Source organism: Anser cygnoides, chromosome 2 (assembly GCF_040182565.1).
Source record: "Anser cygnoides isolate HZ-2024a breed goose chromosome 2, Taihu_goose_T2T_genome, whole genome shotgun sequence".
NCBI classification, from domain to species: Eukaryota; Metazoa; Chordata; class Aves; order Anseriformes; family Anatidae; genus Anser; species Anser cygnoides.
This window is the reverse complement of record NC_089874.1, coordinates 14,183,252-14,202,589: the sequence shown is the minus strand read 5'-3', so window position 1 is coordinate 14,202,589 and position 19,338 is coordinate 14,183,252. Positions and strand designations below refer to the sequence as shown.

Sequence of the window (19,338 nt, the reverse complement as noted above, 5' to 3'; positions counted from 1 at the left end):
TTGGTGACAATCTATAAACAGTAAAGACAAACACAGAATTTTTGTGATGCATGAAATGGAGTTTTAGGCATTAATTTGGTATAATTCGAGATTACAGAGACTGTTTCCATTCAAAAATAGTTTGTCTGACCAAGGTATTATTAGGAAGCAAGTCCAGGCAGTGCTATCAAAATATTAAAATGAAAGCAAATATAACAGATTTATGAAATCTACATAATGTTTTCTAAACATCCAGGGAAATAGGAACAATAAATAAATACACAACAGTATGCATAAATGATTATAAATTTTCTCTTTGTTCTGTATTCCATTAATGAACATCAGAGACTTTTCTCTGATAAGAGACAAAATTATGGTCCTAGCCAAATGCAGAACAGATACAGCTGATAAACCAATAGTACAGAACTTCTCTTGCTCACAGTTTGTAAGCCCATTTTTCAATCCTCTCCCATGCCAGAAAGGTCTTTTCCTTTTGTTCCCTCATAAGCGATTCTCCATACATGATTTTTTTTTTCCACTGACAATCACTGTTTTACATACCCAGTCCTTGCTATGAAACATCTACTAGGTATATATACAACCAGCTGCAAGAAAAATTCCTAGATACTGAAGCCTGTATTTGCTCAGCCTTTACTTTTGGGATAACTGGTTTGGGGAAAAGGTTCTGTTTTTCCTGATACTGGACTCTATAAATACATTGACTTACTTTTTTCAATTAACCTGAAGAGGATTTGAGGACACTATCCATTACAGCCAGGACTGGAATTAATAGCAGTCACTGGTGCCTTTAAGCAGGCCAGTATTAGAGGGGGGCAGAGGGATCTGCCTGTTACTAAAGTTGCCTGACACATCTCATGATAAAATCCCATTTTCAATTGCTAATACTTTCATCATACTTTAACTGCTTGGACTGAAATTTTCCATACTCACTGTCTGCCTCGGGCTAAATTCTTTAGGAAAATTTCAACAAAAAACATTTAGCTGAAGAAATTTTCTCTCAACTGGCTGAGTTTGGACTCTTTCCAACTGCTAGAAATAAACCAGCTCTGTCTACTCCTGCAATAATGTACTTTTCCTTGGAAATGCTAGTCAAGCTCCTTACTTACTTAAAGTAAAACATCGTTTGCTGAAGTAAACATAGCACTGGTGACTGTAACAGGGAGAGGTGATCTTCCATCAGTAAGATTCTGATCTACCATGTGGATCTACAGGTCTTTGTAAGAATGTAAAGACTGGTGCTCGTAGTTCTATGAGACTGGAGCGAATAGAATGCTTGTTTATTTTTTGTTTTATTTTGTTTTCAAAGTGAAGTAATAGGCATTGATCTATAGATATGATTGTATTATGCCTGGCCACAAGGTAGAACTGTTTGATTTCAGTCTGGCATAGGACGATGTATAACTTTGATGTATTTGCTAGAGATATTTCTAAGAGAAATACATATTAAGAAAAGTTAATTTTTTATTTTTTTTATTAATTGATCTCTGCAACTTGATTAGTGGAGATATGAGACAAGTAAATTTGGCTTTGTTCTATTTTACCTTGCACCTCTAAAAAAAATTAAAAATCTCTCTGACATTACCACGCTAGAAGAAGAAATGAAAGTGAGAATCTTCCATACTATTAAAATGGGTCTTCTTTCATGTGCATCTTCTACAAACATTCACAGCTCCTGTGATAGTGGTATCACTTAACCCTATTTTGAAACCTCATTAACCTCTTTCTTGATGCTTGTGAAATGAGATTTGTTAGATACTCAGCTCTTTAAATATTTCTTTTCTGTTAATCTAAAAGCAAAACAAAATAAAAGCAGAATGCAAAGACCTCAGAAACATCTCATCAGTGGTGTGCTATTTGTTTTCCAATGGAATAAGCGAAGAATACGAACCTTCAGATTTGCTGTTAACTTGAGATCCACTGATATATCCTCTGTATTAATTCCTTGTCTCTTTTGTTTCAGATAAATGTAATTTCATAGACCTTCTTTTCAAACTTAACATTAAAAGAAAAACATAAAAAGAGGTTATGAGATATGACAAAGAACCACAGGATTTAATTCTAATTATCCTTGTCCAATAATCCTTGTCCACTGACAGGAGTGGATTATTTGCACACATTCTGAGTAGGGGGTTGCTCCTTGAAATGAGCCATCCTCAGTACTTGTTTTATTCCTCAGCCTCTTTGCATCTGTCACAGTACTCTTAAAGTCCTACATCGAAGAATCCACACACAGTAGACTTTTTTTTTTTTCCCTATATGTCTCCCATGAAAAGGAAAGGTGGAATATTAGTCCAAGTGGACTTTTAAAGCTCAATAGAATTCTGGGCTCTACATAAAGAAGACTATCCCTCTTTACCATATCACCCACCTATGTGATAGAAAATATTCTCAGAGATGCATAGCTTGCTGTGGATTCACCTCATGTATTTGTTCAGATATTTTAGCCACCAAGCTCTATCAATATCATGATCAGGAGATTTCTAGAGTGAGCTGAAAACAGTTAACTTGGTCTTTTCCTTTATATCTGTTTAAGCTTTTTTTTATTTATTTAAATATTTTTGAACATGGTGTTCCTCAATGGGCTCCGTTAATTGCCATGAGCATTTTGTCCCGATTAAGTTGTCAGGCAGGACTCCTGATATCTTTGTGAAAAACACAATTTTATGAAATGTTTCTAAAGACAACTGAAAGGCAGACATGCAACTGCTAAGTTTATGGATCAGGAACATTATTTCTTTCATAGAATTGATGTATTTATATGATACTCTTCTGAAACATGGCTGAAGTGTGTAGCCTGTACTTCATACTCTGGAGGAAGAGCTCATGATGAATATGTAGTTAAATGCTCTTAATATTTTGCAGATGCTGTGAACACAAATTATGGAGCCTTGACTGCAGTGAAGGGGTTAATGATTAATTAGGTATGATGATATGAATTAAGTATCAGCAGGGTCTAGGGTAATTGATGTCAGGTGAATAGGAAACTCCCTGGGATAATGTCAGTGCCAGAGGGAGTGGTGATTAGTGGGGATAAATGCTGGTGTGATCTGCATCTGATGAAGGCAGAGTTGAAATGTTTGTGGGGCTGGGCCCAGCTGAGAATAATAAAAGCTTTTCTGTTCCCACCTGAGAATAAAAAGATTTAAAATCAGAATATGTGAAAACAGGTAGAACCCTTTCCATCTTTAAAGAATGCAATTTGTTGTATTCTTTTAATACCATAAAGCTTTACAATATGATTCTAAAAGTATACAGAGATCCATGTAATCTCTAATTTTAAGTAGCCTTGAGAAACAAAGAAAATTGAGGTCTGTTATTTTTTTCTCCTTAGTACAGAGAAGGGTAGATGAAGACTTTGTTGTGCTTCTACTTGTTTTAGTTACAAAAGATATTGTGAAGATTCTGTTACATCCGTGTAAACCTCCTTGGGAACTCCAAATGGAAAACACTAGTAAGTGTTGTTTTATGTAGTTTTAGAAAGCTATAGTTATAACTTCCTATTGCTATTGTATGGGTATGTGCAAGTGGTGCTACAAGGGCTGCGATAGTAGTGCTTATTCATTTTCTGTAGGTGAATCTTGTGAACTTTTGATGTGAATCTGGACCGCATCAGTTTAGCTGACATGCCATACATGAAAAACAGAGAGTTCCCTGGGGTAGCAAATAAAGGTGCCATTTGCAGAAATGAAGCCTGATCAAGGTCTATGAATAATACAGGCTAAACACAGGTCACAAAGAAAGGAAGTTGATTTTTTGCTTTGTGTCTCTGAAATAATAACTTCAGTTTGATTGTTGAACAGCTGGATAGCTCACTTTCTGTACATACTATGTTGTCATTGTATTACTTCTGCATTATATAGGAAGGTATATAAAAATCCAAAGTGATACACATGGTAAAACAGTGATGGATCTATTTATATAGCCTTGTTAGCAGAGATTACTCTAAAAGTACAGTTTTATTGCTCTGCATGGGAGTGGATTCTTGGTGACTATTATACCATCTGGATAGTGAGAGAGGTGTAAACTATTCAATTACTTAGTTTTTTAGATTATCCTTAATAGTTCTTAATATGTATTTTACATATAAAAGTATTTTAACTAAGTTAAATTAAAGTTGGTAAGGATATCAGTATGATTTTTCCCTGTCTCTGGAGTGTGCAAAACTTTCACATACACGCATTTAGAGAAAAGACCTATTAATATGGGAAATGTTTGTTTCACTTTGTGGTGCAATTGCCTAAAGTAACTAGGAAAATAAAACTAATATTCACATTTTAAAGAAAATGTACAGCGTTGAAGAGGCTTTCAGGGTAGGGCGTAACTGCATTACCTGAGTGTTTCCTAGGCTTCCAACCTTAGATGCTATCACACTGGGGGAACCTGGTGTGCTGACTCTAAGGAACAGTACGGAGCGTAGAGTGGAGTGGAGACACCACGGCTAGGCTCTGTGACCAGGTGGGGACTCGATTGTTCTTCTGCACACCGAGACCGATAAGTTGCACTTTTTGCTACCCTGAGCCAACGACCTGTCATGTTTTGACAAATGCTGTACTCTATTGTACTTTTGTACATTATAATATCCTTATAATACTAAAACACACCTCCATCCCAAAAGCTACCTGCTTCCAAGGTGCGACCACCCCTCACTGAGCATGCGCTCTGAATTTCTCAGAGCCTATACCTTTAAACAGAGACGGGAAAACTTTTCACCAATCATAACTAAGATATACTTGACTAGAGTCACTCAAGCTCCACTTAAAAGATAGAAAATAATATAAATTGGCCTAAGAGGGAGGGGATGTCAGGGGAGATACTACTGTCAGGGGAGATACCATCATGAGGAAATACACCATCCCTAGGACCTCCTGACTCCTGGGATCAGTCGACAGGCTAAGCCTCTCTTCCACCCACCATTGGGACGCCTTTGGGTGAGATTTGAACACTTGTTTATACTGTGTGTCTCCACGTGTGTGTCTTAGAAATCTCTATAGAGTCTTTGTGCCTTTTAACGCATTAATTTCCAGGCTGTGCACCTGTGTGTTTCATGCAGGCTAGCTTGCTTTTGCAGACAGTAACTATCTCTGGCAATCCAAAGAACACGTGTACCTCTTGCTGTAATAAATTGCACTTAACTGCATTGTTCCTAGCCGTGATAGTTCTCATTGAACACGACTAGAGTAAGGGCAGTTATACGTTATTGGTGAATCCATGACCGTGGTAGTTCAGTGCTCTGAATCCAACCAGACCCGTATCGGTTAATGTGTTATTGGTGAATCTGTGATTGTGATAGTTCAGTACCCTGAATCCGACCGGACCCGTAACGGTTAATCGGCTACACCCCTTAACGCGACACACTTTCTAACAAATTGTCGACAAATCTCTACTTGGAAACACAGACTTTGATTATGAGTTATTTCTTACTAGCTACATACCTTTTAGTTGGCAAGGAATATAATTAAGTCATATATGCTGTACTACAAATGGAGTAATTCTGCTTTAATTAGAGGTGTAGGTATTCTGCATTAATGCCAGAATTTGTCACTGAATTAATTTCTTGTCTTACTGTTGAAATTCTTAAAGAGCTTTATACAGCCAAGTGAGTAACATTCTCCATTCCTTTACAGCAGGAAAATTTAAGGAAAAGACTGCTCAGGAAACCAGATTTTTGATGTGTTTTATTCAACAGATCTTTTCATGGAAGTCATCTGGAACTTCAGTTCACCTCTGTAGAGCAACATTTATACCAACTTGAAGAAGATGAAGCAAAGGGGAGAGAGAGAACCTGGTCAGATATTTAAAACCAGGTCTTGTACTTTAAATCCTACATCTTAAAAATGAGAAGAAATATTTGTTTTTCTGACTCTCCCTGACTCTGAACACATAACTGTTATGAACTCAGCTTTCTGGACTCTGTGACTGCTCCTAGACTGGGGTCACTTGGCTAGCAGTGCCGCACTCAGCAGCTGCACCACAAGTTCACCAGGCAGCCCTCTCTAGCAGTGTTTATTATACTTGCGTTTCCAGCATGTCTTGCTGCGTAATGCACACAGCCTTATTGCTGGTAGATTCTGTGTAGCTTGCCTGTTTTAGTGAGTCCATTAAAAATGTCATTATCTAATTTTTCTAGAAAAACTAAGGGAAAAAAATCTGCTTTTCCGAAACTGTACATCTGATTGTATAGATGCTCCCCTGCTGCTGGCAAAAAACTCCAGGAAATATGGGACAATCCCTGGAAGAGAACAAGAGGTGATTGAACGTGCAGCCATGCAGCTAACACACTGAGTGGGCATTCCAGAAGTCTGGATAAAAGTTATTTATGTTGTGACTACATCTAAAAGGGCCTGAGCACTTTCCAAATACAAGAGAAAAAAACAATCGTTGCACCCAAGAACTGGAATATAAGAAAACAGGCGTGTATTGAAGGCTATTTGAGGACAGAGCAAAGAAAATAGGTGACGAACTTGAAGACAGATATAATAAAGTTTCTGAAGGTGGTTGGTTGGTTTAATATCAATACTATCAAGTCATACTAGTACCAATACTAATAATCCAAGCTCTTATATCTTTTACAGGTATCTTCCCTATTTATCTCGTCTGGAAACCCTAGTTCCACTAATAAAATCCCTTATGCTCTTCCTTTCACCATGTAAATAATCTTTTCAGTCAAAAGACGTAAACTAAATAATATGTCCCTGAGCTATTAACAGATGACTGTAATTCTGGGGGGCGGATTGGGTAATTTGCATGTATGCAGAATTTGCCAGTGAATAAATCTTGCTGAGCAGAAGCGTGCCCCCTGATCTCAATCCTAATGACTGGAGACAGTCTTCAAAATAAGAAGATAAACTGACGCTGTTATAGCAGTGTGATGTTGTAGAAATGCTGAGAAGTTTGAAATTGTTTGTTTTGCCTTGAGCTCTAGGGATTGCAGAACAATACTGTCTTCAAGTGTTCAGCAAAGTCAAAATGTACCAATTAAAATACAATTTGTGATAGGGAGTGGACAAACAAAAGCCTAACATAATTTATTGGACTGCCTGGTGAGATGCATTCTAGCCAAAGTCTGTGAGAAATTCCAATGATGCCCTTTCTAACAGCTTAGGAAGCAGCCTTGGAGACATTTTTGGTCAGGGTTGGACTGTCCGGATAAATCCTAGGATGAGATTCTTGCTTTTCTAACTCTGGACAACACTGTGAAAGGGCAGTTGACCTACTTTAGTAGGTAGAGGTATAGTCACACCCCTATTCTTCAAAGGATAGCCCTAAAGGTCATTCCAGACCTTTCCTTTGGTGTCAAAAGAGTTTCAGGTGATTTAAGAGCTTTGATCATTAGTAAAGAGTTGCTTACAGATTTTGAAGGCAACAAATTTGGATTTAACTTCCTGAATCCTGTCAATCTCTATCTTTTTTTACCACAGTCTGGAATATGGCTACAGAATATCTCTGTGTTGGACTTACTTCTGTGTCAGGTTTCTTGCACTTCTCTTTATGGTTTAATGAGGAAGAAAGTGAGTAAAATTCCTATCAGAAACAAAATCACTGATGGGTTGAAGAAAGCACCATCTTGTAATCTGAAAAGGACTGAAAGATGGAAGCTGAAAAAAAAGACAGCTTAGCGGAGATGGGAGGAACTAGTGTGCTGGAAAGGAGAAGCTGTACTTGGAAGGAGCTGAAAATCGTATTTCTTTGGGGCTTGTTTGCATAGGTTTTAGGGGAAAGCCAGAGAAGGTTGAATGATGAGACTGGAATATATAAATTTGGGGTGTCTGATTTATTTCCTCAGCCTTTTCTGAGATAGATATAGCATCCAAAATATTGCTGAAGTTAATTTGTTGCATGGCATATAAATCTTATTTAGGCAAAAGAATGAGAAAATAGGAAACCAAAATGACATGGATTTTGAGAGTAGAATTTATGTTGTGGTTCATTTCTTGTATTTATCCCTTATAATGTTCTTCTTCTCTCATAATAGGGCATCATCTCCTGCCTAAGAAAGAGAAGCCTAGGTCAGTCAAAGCTTTGTAGAGCAACATTAAGCAATTTAAATTTAATTTAAATCTGCTTTCACAGTTAAAATAAGTTTTAAAATATGTCAGTGATAGAACACAAAGAAAAAAGTTCTTTGGTCTAGTTATTGCTATACAGTGAGGTGCTCACTTGGTTTAAGTCACAGAGTCTTCACGCTTAGTTTCTTTGTGCAGACAAGATATTGTCCCAGGACTCTGCAACCCAGGTTGGGTAATATGATGAAAAAAAAAAAGTGTTCTGAACCTTTCATTCATCATTCTGAAAGTGGTGGCTGTGCCTGAGTGCTGATATATTTTATTGCACTCAATCTGGGCAAAGCTTTGAAATGTATTTGCAAGCAAACTCATCCCGGCTGCTTTTAGGTAGAGGCCTTCTCAGCAAATACTTCTCATCTCTCTGCAGATATTTCTCCAGGTGCAAAAGTCTATAAATAGAGCAGGACATCTGTCTTCATGAGATTTCAGTATTGGGTGCTACTGTTGCGGTCTAAGGTGCCAAGGAGATTGTGGCAGGACTATGACTGTGCAAGGCAGAGAAATTAGTTTCTTCCAGTCTTAGGATAAGAACTGGATGGAGATTTCAGATGTGACTATAAATCTCATCTGGGAATTCCATATATCCTGAAATGAGGTTGATGTTTAAAGCCTGAGAACTGGCAACAGTAAGACCAGAAACTGCTTGCTTGCATGCAAGGATCATTTCTATAATAACAAAGATTTTGTATTTCTTTGTGACCTCACAAAAACAAACAAACAAAAAAACCCAACAACCAACTAACCAACAAAAAACCTAATCAGGGGTCAATCACCTCCCTTGACCTGCTGGCCACACCTCTGTTGATGCAGCTTTCTGGGCTGCTAGCACGCACTACTGGCTCATGTCAAGCTTTTCCTCCACCAGAACCCACAAATCCTTCTCTGCAGGGCTGCTCCCAGTGAGTTCTTCTCTCAGTCTGTGCTCATGTCTCAGATCATCCTGATCCAGGTGCAGTACCTTGCACTTGGACTTGTTGAACCTCATGAAGTTCACATGGGCCACTTCTCAAGCTTGTCCAGCTCCCTTTGGATGGCATCCCTTCCTTCTGTTATAACTGCACCACTCATCTTGGTGTCATCTGCAAACTTGCAGAAGGTGCACTTAATCCCATTGTCTATGTTGTTGATAAAATATATTCAACAGTACTGGTCCCAAGGCAGACCCCTGAGGGACACCACTCATCACTAACCTCCACCTGGACATAAAGCAGTTGACCACAACTCTCTGGGTAGAGCCATCAACCAATTCCTTATCCACTGAATCGCCCTTCAAATCTCTGTCTCCAATTTGGAGATCAGGATGTCATGTGGGACCGTGTCAAAGGTCTTGTAGAAGTCCAGGTAGATGGCATCAGTTAGTCTTCCTTTGTCAGCTGATGCAGTCACTCCATAGAAGGCCATCAGATAGGTCAGGCACGATTTGCATTTGCTGAAGCCATGCTGGCTGTCTCAGATCACCTCCTTGTCGTGCATGTGCCTTGACATTGCTTCCAGGAGGATCTGTTCTTTGATCTTCCCAGGCACAGTGGTGAGGCTCACTTGTCTGTAGTTCCCCAGGTCCTCCTTTCTACCCTTTTTAAAAACAGGAATGATGTTTCCCTTTTTCCAGACACTGGGGACTTCGCCTGACTGCCACGACTTTTCAAATATGATGGAGAGTGTTTGGCAACTACCTCTGCCAGTCCCCTCTGGGACTGGATTATTTATCGGACTTTCAAGACGTTAGGAAAAAATATTTGCAAATATAACAATTTTAGCATTACTTGATATGATATGCTACTGATAATTTAGATGATAATTTCAACAGGATTGTCTGTTTTTGGAGATGAAAGGAAAATGAGTGTTTGACAACAGATAAATACTTAGTATGTGATACTCTGACATGGCTGAGGTTCAAATTAAATTTAATCTCAATTTTACTTGTTTTATGAATAGCTTGGAAAGAACCTAGATGGCACTTGAATGTGTCATGTAATGTTTTAACAGTTGGACTTGTTGATCTTAGAGATTTTTTCCAGCCTGTATGACTCTATGATTCTGTCTTGATACAAAATACCAGTTAATGTAACTAATCATTTATCCTGGTTGAAATAATTTCCAATCAAAATATGTTCATGTGAGGGGAAAAAATACAGCAAACTGAGGATAATTTTCATAAAATGTCCCATAAAATACTTGATTATTATTTCTCTACACAGAGAAAATAATACCACCATCAAAGGCAAAAAGAATGAATTATAGAATTAGAAATGACTGTTTAAAATAGATTAGTGATTGGTTAATCTGAGGCAGTGAGAACTGTCAGTAACATGAATTACTTCCATAATCTGCTTTTCTACTGTTACAGATTTCATTAAAGATCAGAGCTCTTGTGGGGACAGGGATCAACTATGCAAATAATGGAAATGATCTTCTATGACCTAACAAGACTATTTTTGAGAAGAGGTCATCATCTGAGATAACTAACATGGGTGAAATGCTGGAGATGGGTAAGACCACACTCCCTCCCCCTTGCCCCATGTTAATGTGCCTGTATTTAAAATTGTAGGATATTTTAATCATATTATGAAATTTAGAAGCCTTCGTTATATTTCTTGCATTTGTTTTGAATCTTTGAATCTACTGAAAAATCTTGAATACTTTCTGTATGTCAATACATGTACAATGCTATAAGATTTTTGAGGGCTTGAAGGATCAAACACTGACAATACAACCTAAGATAAAATCTGTATAAATCTTGTCTTTATCTAGAACAGCCTTTAAAAGAGGGGTCATTGGTTATAATGAAAGAATGAGTATGTTAAAACGTTTTAGTTTTATATGGCAAATATTATAACGAAGGGAAAAGCTTGATCCTACTTACCTGAATAAGTCTTCCAGAGATTTTTATATATATAAAAAAAACCAACAACAACAAACCAAAACCAACCACCACCACCAACAAAAACAACAGTCGATTGTTTTGGATTTAAGCCAACCTTCCTTATTTTAAAGTTCCATTTTTTCCCCCAATTTCAGACCTCACATGGAGAGATTATACAAGCTGTATGTGTGGATCATTTGTATTTGTTAAGGCAGTCCAACTAGAATGACTGAATTTTGCTGCTATGTAAGTACTGATTTCACAGCTAAGACAAGGATAGAAAAAAAGAAAGGAAAGGAAAACTTCCCCAATTTTCTATTATCCAAAATGGCTTCATGAATTGCAGAGTTGCAGATGTGAAACTGAATGTTCAGTATTTATTTCAGAGAGATGTATGTTTATTTTTGTTTAATTTAATATATCTAGATCCCAGGTATTGTCATCAGATGGTTTTAGAAAATTAGGATTTAATTAATACAGAAGAGAGATTTATAGTGGTTCCTTAACACTACTGAGCACTGGTGATAATGAACAAATCCTGTTGAAAGTGTCTTGTTTGGTCTAAGTATTGTTTTAAGCAGAGGCTAGAGGGAAATAAATTCTCCAAATATCACTACTTAGGACTTGTCTGATCATCACTTGGAAGCACATGCAAACAGCTTTCATCTACTGTGAGCTGAGCTACCACATAAACCAGGAGCGGTAGGACATCAATGTGGCACTAGAAGAGTGCTTCTTGGTACGTAGCCTAGATAAAGGTGTTAGCACAGCTATGCTATTAGAGGTCCCTTGTTAGCATGTGCACCATGGTGAGTGCAGCGGGAGTGCACTAGCTGTCTTGATGCCAGCTCCCTTCACTCTCTCCTGTGATTTCAGGTGGTGTTCAGAGCCGTTCTTCCCATGCTTGGTGAATCTGTATTGTAGCAAGATGACTGGCTCTGTCCCCAACCATTTAAGCACTGGCCCTCTCCTAGCCCTCTCAGAGATGCTGGGAGCCCTGGTGAAGTTGTGTGCAACCCTGATGCTACTGAGCTGTTGGAAAGCAGAGGACATAATGCATTTTTTCATAACATATTAATTACACTGAGAAGTATACCTGTGCAGAAACCGTTTTGTTTGGAAATCAGCATGTGATTCCAGGAAGTCCAGAAATAGAGAGATTATTACTCCAGTCAGTAAAATGGTAGATTCCTGCCAAATGGGCTGTGGTTTCCTGCACTGACTTGGAATGCTCAAGTGACACAAGTGTGAAGGTTTTGTGCCCTTTTTGTAGAAAAACTGCTTTCTCTTCTTACCTCTAAGGAAGCAAACAGGCACGAAGGGTGGGAAGTGATGCTGATATCTGAACAGCCTGCATTGAACAAAAATGAAATTATTATTTTTTAAATTTTGGTGCTTTTGTTGCTCTTGGCCTGCAAAAAAAAAGGTCATAAAATCTGTAAGTTATTGAAGGATAAGTAATTCTTACCTCTGTAGCAAGAGTACCACAAATAAGTGATTGTTGTGGTTTAACCCGGCCGGCAGCTAAACGCCACACAGCCGTTCGCTCACCCTCCCCCCTCCCTCTCTGGGATGGGGGAGAGAAACAGGAAAGCGAAGCCGGTGAGTTGAGATAAAGGCAGTTTATTAAGACAGGAAAATAATAATAATAATAGTATTAATAATGTGTATGAAACAAGTGATGCACAATGCAATTGCTTACCACCCATTGACCGATGCCCAGCCTATCCCCGAGCAGACGGGCCCCCACCCCGGCCAGCCACCCCTATATATCGTTTAGCATGGCGTCAGATGGTATGGAATACCCCTTTGGCCAGTTTGGGTCAGCTGTCCTGGGTCTGTCCCCTCCCAGCTCCTGTTGCACCCCTAGCCTGCTTACTGGCAGGACAGAGCGAGAAGCTGAAAAGTCCTTGGCTTGGTGTAAGCACTGCTCTGCAACAATTAAAACATCAGCATGTTATCAGCGCTCTTCTCATCCTAATCCAAAACATAGCACCCTACCAGCTACTAGGAGGAAAATTAACTCTGTCCTAACAGAAACCAGGACAGTGATCTAATACACAATTTTCCTCTACCAAAGATTAACCATTTTGTTAAATCTTTCCAGCTTCATTAAAGGCAAAAGAATTCTAAATAGCAGAATATTGCACAATACATTCATGGTCATGGAGAGCTCCACCAGTAGGATATCTATCTCGTCTATCTAGTGGCTGAACTGTATAATAAATTTTACTATGATACTTCTGGATATTCAAACTTAGGATAATTTATTTTTCATAAGTGTTTTTGGTGCTTAAAGACTTGGATGATCTAAAGAGATTTATTATTTATTTTATTTTTTTTTCTGAAAGTGCCCAGGCAGAATGAATACTTTGTTTTATTTGGTTACTTCCATTTATGTTATGTATTTTAAGTATTGTTAATAATTTATATTAATATGAAATCATGAAAAACATTAAAAAAAAAATCAGTTCACTTCAGTTTTGAATCTTAGGTGGATTTTTTTTTTTTTTTGAATATTTTCTAGCCTTTGGAACATGCTAACACGTTAGTGTACACAGCTGCCCACATGTCACATGTTGGCTTCCATTCTGATTTGTTCCACTATTGTGTGGTTCATTATATAATCATTTATAAACTTTTTTAAAAATCATTTTGAGTTGAATTACCGCAACATATGACTCTGGCTTTCACTTCACTCATTGTTTCAAAGTTCAGTCTATAAATGATAGGAAAGGACTTTATGTTAAGAAAGTATCTATAAACAAGCCCAAAGAAAGGAATTCAGTTCTAGATGGGAAAGGGGATCTAAGGAGGTAGGTGTTAAATTTAACTTGCTTAAAGATTTAGATTGCTATGGTCCTTGAAGTATGGTGGAGTATCTTAAGGGTCGGTGATGTATCAAAAATTCCAGGGTGTAAAAACACCACTCCAGATATCTGCTTGGTAGCGTTGTCCTTGGCATTACAAACAGCAGGATGAGTGGGTAAATAACAGGAACAATGTTTATTGGGATCTCACAATTTTAAGAGGTAGTTAGGTGTAAAGAATTTAAGAAATAATTCAATGTTTTCATAGCATGTTGCCAATAAATAAGCATAAAGGAAAGAGGAGTCTCTGCTGTGGTGAGGAATGGTAGGGAAGTAAATGCTTGTAGCAAGGCTTGAAATGGCTCAGCTAGCCCATAATCAATTCTGATGAGATATTATGATCACCTTGCAAACAGCCCGTGTCACAGGAACAATCTTCATTTTATGTGGAACTGTTAGGGCTCTTTTATCCACTCTGGAGGAGGTTACGCAGGTAGATACAGCTAGTAACTCCAAGTGCTCTTAAAAGCCTAATGTAGCAGAAGTTCCTTGCTAGATGAAGCTTAGGAGGGAAGAGAGGAGCCATGGATGTACTGAATCCCCTACAGGTGGGCAGGTGTTCTCAGGTGTTCAACAGATTTGCCAAATGAAAGGGTTTTCAAGAATAAACCTTTACCTCTTTGTAACAAAGGATATCCTTGGGTACAGATATTAAACTCAAATTCTTCAGACATTTTCTTGTGCTATTCTTATTGAAGACTTTTTCATAAACTTTGTTAAATTATCAAAATACTTTGTGCCAGGACTCTGGTAGGGTCTGTGGTAAACTTTCTGTCCCACTATATCAAACAGTATCTCATTCTATGTCATACAGATAATTTATGACATGAATAATGAAGTGTGAGAAATTGAAGTGTGCTCTGCTCATTGCTTGAATGTGTACAGGGAGCAACTATCCATCTGACTGGATTAAATTTGTATTAGATAAAATTAAAGCAATTTTTATCTTAGAAAATCCTTCACACATACTTTTTTTTTTAATTTATTTTACAAATTTCTGTTGGCAACCTGCCAATGAAGATGGACATAGGTAACTTCATGTACCCACTCTGCAATTTTGTAGGTCTTTGTTGTTTATGCAATACTGCTCTTTGTATTTCATTTCATCATTGGTACCTGATGAATTAAAATTTTAAATTAAAAATTTTCAACATACTATAAGGAGACTAGAATGTTACTGCTAAGGAGAAAAAATAGCTAAGAAAGTTTACCTCATGAACTTTCCAGCAACATAATGTAGAACTACGTTGTGGTGTTTAAGAGACTTGCATCGATTTGTTAATAAAAGTAATTATGTCAAAAAATGTGTTAACACCTGCATGTTCAATGCTTTGAGCTTGTCAGTTAAATAGCTGTTTACACAAGAGCCTATAGATGGAAATTTCAGATACTCAGAAAAGGGATTTTCATATAAACTCATAGACTATTGATTGATAATAAAATTATGACAAAATATATTGAATCAATTTTATAGTGTCTTAAAGTGGACGAACTTGGACAAGGCTGAAAGAGCAGACTGGTTACCTGGCTGAGGTCAGAACAAAAAGTGAAGTATTTATTCACCTGCATAAGTGTTTTGCTGAATAGAAATTATTCACTGAATAGTCGTTGATATTTAGGTTTGCTGTAACTCCACAATAAGTAACTTTTTTTTTTTAAATTGTATAGGCTCATGTTTTCTCACTTAATATAAAGGCCCTGTGCTGCTTACTGTTGCATGGACTTTGATACTGTCATTGTCTTCTGTGTTTTGCCCATCTACACAATAGGGCATACTAGAATAGCATTTTTTATAAGTTCCTGAAAAATCAGTTGGTAGTCTTGAAATGAATAAGATAATTTCAAAAGAGGGAAAAAAAAAACCACAACATACAGCATGCAATTAACTTTCGAAATATTGTATTTTCTTTTGAAAACAACATCGCAAAGTATTCTGGAAAAAAAAATGTAGCTTTGAAGCTGTCCCCCACATCTGTCTCTTCTAAACTAACTGTAATTCCTTTTTTTTTTTTTTTTTACCCCACACTTCTCCCTTTTTGATTCTTTTTTTTTTCCTCTTTGTATTTCCAGAAGACAGGAAAGACAGAAACTAATAAGGAGAAAAGAAGGCAGAGAAATCCACATAATCAGACATGTGAAATGAAGACATTTCAAGTAAGACTGAAACAGTTTTTAAAATGAAGTTTGTTTGATTTCTTCTTTTTTCCCCTTCAGAAAATTTAAAAGAGAATATTCATTTTTCAGGAAAATGTCAGCCAAAGTTTTAAATCAATTTTAGTGCTCATTTATGCATATTATTCCTGTGAAGCATGGATCTTGAACAAAGATACACAATAAATCTAGAAACTCATATCAGGAGACAGCTATTGAAACCTTGGTCTGACTGAAGTCAATGACAAAACTCCCATTCACTTCAGAGCAAGGCCAAAATTCTTCCCCTTACTGACACATTTAAAGAAGTGATCAAAGTTGCAGCAATGCATTTTCTCAGACTCCACATATACAGTAGTTGTTCTATCTCCAGTCAGAGGGTCATATTTAGCATATTTTGGGCCCTTTAATGTGAGCATAATAGGAGAATGCCAATAAAAACACAAGACTTTGCAAGTCATCCTGCAGGAGTTTTCATGTCAGGGAAAAGGATTTAGTTCGGCTCTAATCAAAACAGATATACATTTATTTTTATTTATGAAAAAAAAATAGAAAAAAAAAGACACTCACTTAGGAAGTCTAGTTACATTTTTACTTCAAAGTTTTCCTTGAAAGCCAAAGAATAATTGTAAATGCAATTCATAAGGAAGAAAATATCTGTTATTATACTGGTGGGAACCAGCATGTGGCCAGGTTAGAGCTGAGTCCTCTTTGCCTATTGAAGAACTGATCACAGGGCTGGCAGCTGGAGTTTACTTGACTGTACAATAAAGCATCCCTATAGGTATCTTTTGTTGCATTCAAAATGCCAAATGTAATCTTAATGCACTTTTCTTTCCTTTTTTTTTTTTTTCCATTAAATATAGTATCTTTAACCAAATAAATTAAAAGAAGATAGGACTAAACGATCAGCATGCACCCCAAATTATTTTAGACACTCTCTAGGAAAATGATACATTTTCTACAAATCTATATCTTATTTTTGGGTGGTTATTTACTCAGTGAAGAGAAAGACCAGTGGTTACTTAATGCCATGTGCAAAGATGCTTGTTTCAATGCTGAGAAAACTGTATGACAGCCACATCTATCGATGGTACTTCACCCTGTCTATCAAATTCTGTGCATTAGCACTGAGTAAAGGTAGCATCTAGTTATAACTGATAAATAGGCCTTAAAATATTGAACCTTGGGAAAAATGAAGAAATTAAAATCCCAAGCTCTCTTAATGAATTAACTTAATTAGAGATATTTTCTACATTTTGGGAAAATACACTAAATAAGAATGCATCTTGCAAATGCTTTTAATTATAATTCCATATAACAAGTGTATTTGTCAATATATGTACTTTATATGCTTTCTTCTCACAGGACTTGCCATAGCAATCTTTCTCCAAAAATGAATGGACTTGAGGCATCTTGTTGTTGAAGTGAAACAATCTTTACACAATCACGAAGTATTGTGGGATGCTTATTGAATGCTAAGATGGGAAGAGACATGTGGATGGAAACAGAACTCCACTGACTGGAAAATCACTGCACAGACTCCCTAGTGTTTTCAAATGTATATTGTGCAACACAAGACTATGATGGATCACAGATATTTCACCATATTTCTGAAAAAAAGCCTCCCTCCCTTCCTCACTCCTTTTCTTCCTTCCCTCCTTCCCTCCTTCCTTCCCTCCTTCCTAAAAAGTTTGTTGGGACATCTTTGTCCAAGGCCAAAGAATTTCCAAGGTACTTTGTGCTGACATAGGATGTTCATTTCTCTGTTTGGCACATGTAGGACATGTGGTCATATAGGACAAAATGCTATCTGTAAATTTTAGTTGTTTGCATTACCAAAAGTAGTAGACACTTGTTTATACTTGAAGAAGCCAAGACTGTTCCTTGAAAGACTTGAACCCCAAACAGCATCAAAGATAAAATCAAGGTTCTTGTTCAAATGCAGCCCTGCAAAGGAGCTGTAACTCAGTCCTTTACAGCTCCACAGTACTGCATCCACTGAAGTTGGCTTTCTTAGAACAGAAGTGGACAGATTATAGAAAATTCTGCCTTCATCTGCTATGCAGTGGTCAAGCAAGCTGGCAGAAAGTGCTACTCTGGCATAACCTCGTTTACCATCCTGATCAGTCTCTGGTTTAAGGCACAATCTATTTTAAAAACATAGTATTCCTGTAACTTTCCTCACCAGTTCCCATTTCTATTCAGTCCACTTACAGGGTTCAGAAAAAGCCCAGAAATTGGCATTGTGGCCTAAGTTTGTCTGTTATAACCAGAGAGGAATGTCTTGAACTTAATATGTTTGGTTTGGGAGTTCTGTTTTTGTCCGCTATAACCAATTGTCCATGTCCATCATAAGTGTAGTGTGTACTATATAATTTAACAGCAGTGGTTAGTACAGCAAAAGCCAACTGTTGAGGCTGGGTGGGAAACCTGAGATATTTTGTTAACCAAATATGTCCTAAAATACTCTTAATTTTTTGAGAAACTATCAATCTCTGCATTCTTGGCTAAGTGCTGTTGTTGAAATTTTAAAATGGTCTGTTCATCCTTAAGCTTCACCAAGAAAAGAATATATATATATATTTTATTTATTTTTTCAAATTATCAAATGTTTTATGTAGTAAGCAGAACCCTGGCATCCTTGAGCTTGAAGAATGAAAGTTAAAATGGGAGGAGAGCAGACCTGATTAATTTGGAAGAGAGTGTAAGTTTTTAAAATTTGTATCTTAGATATGGAGAGAAAATACATAAGACAAAGCTTTCTCATCAGTTAAAGTAAATTATTTTTAACAGCCTGGAAATTTAAGGATGTCAGTAAAACTTCCAGTTTTTTAATTTATTAAGCCTTGTAGCTTAGAACAGAAAGGAGTGGAATAGGGATTAATTTAAAGTACAGTATACTTTACCCTTTTAAATGCAGATGATCTTTAAAAAATGAAAATGAACTTGGCTTGAGCTGAATCTAAATGAACATGTCCTAATTTTTGCTTCTGGAACAAGAAATATAATTTGTTAAAAATATATTTTCTTTGGGGGGGGGGGGGGAGGAGAGAACAAAATGAGGAAAAAATATATATTTTTTCCTTCTATAAACAAAACATTTTCCTTTGACACTTCCACATTTCCGTTAAAAGCAAAGCCAGATAAATACCAGACTTGCACACCATTCATACAATCAGCAGGTGATGCAGTCCATCTTGTAGCCAAGTAACCCAGTGGCTGGGGAACTTGCCCACAGGGTGGGTGGAAAAAGGCTCGCCTCTGCCAATGGAGAACCCATATCTTTACCTCCCAAGAAATATCCTGGGGGAAGAATGATATATTTTTTAATTCTTTGCAGAGCAGTCCCAATTTGCTTGCAATACAATATTTGTTTTACTGAGGATTC

The 19,338-nt window shown here is 37.2% G+C and overlaps 2 long non-coding RNA genes across 2 annotated transcripts; both read left to right on the top strand.

The window, feature by feature from the left end:
- Positions 1-1,989: 1,989 nt before the first annotated feature.
- On the top strand, positions 1,990-8,531 carry LOC106045285 (uncharacterized). Its single transcript, XR_010829076.1, has 3 exons — positions 1,990-3,167; positions 3,332-3,451; positions 5,625-8,531. It is a non-coding gene; the product is annotated as an uncharacterized lncRNA (long non-coding RNA).
- A 6,643-nt stretch (positions 8,532-15,174) lies between these two features.
- LOC136790009 (uncharacterized) lies at positions 15,175-18,520 on the top strand. Its single transcript, XR_010829077.1, has 3 exons — positions 15,175-15,329; positions 15,867-15,950; positions 17,316-18,520. It is a non-coding gene; the product is annotated as an uncharacterized lncRNA (long non-coding RNA).
- Positions 18,521-19,338: the final 818 nt, after the last annotated feature.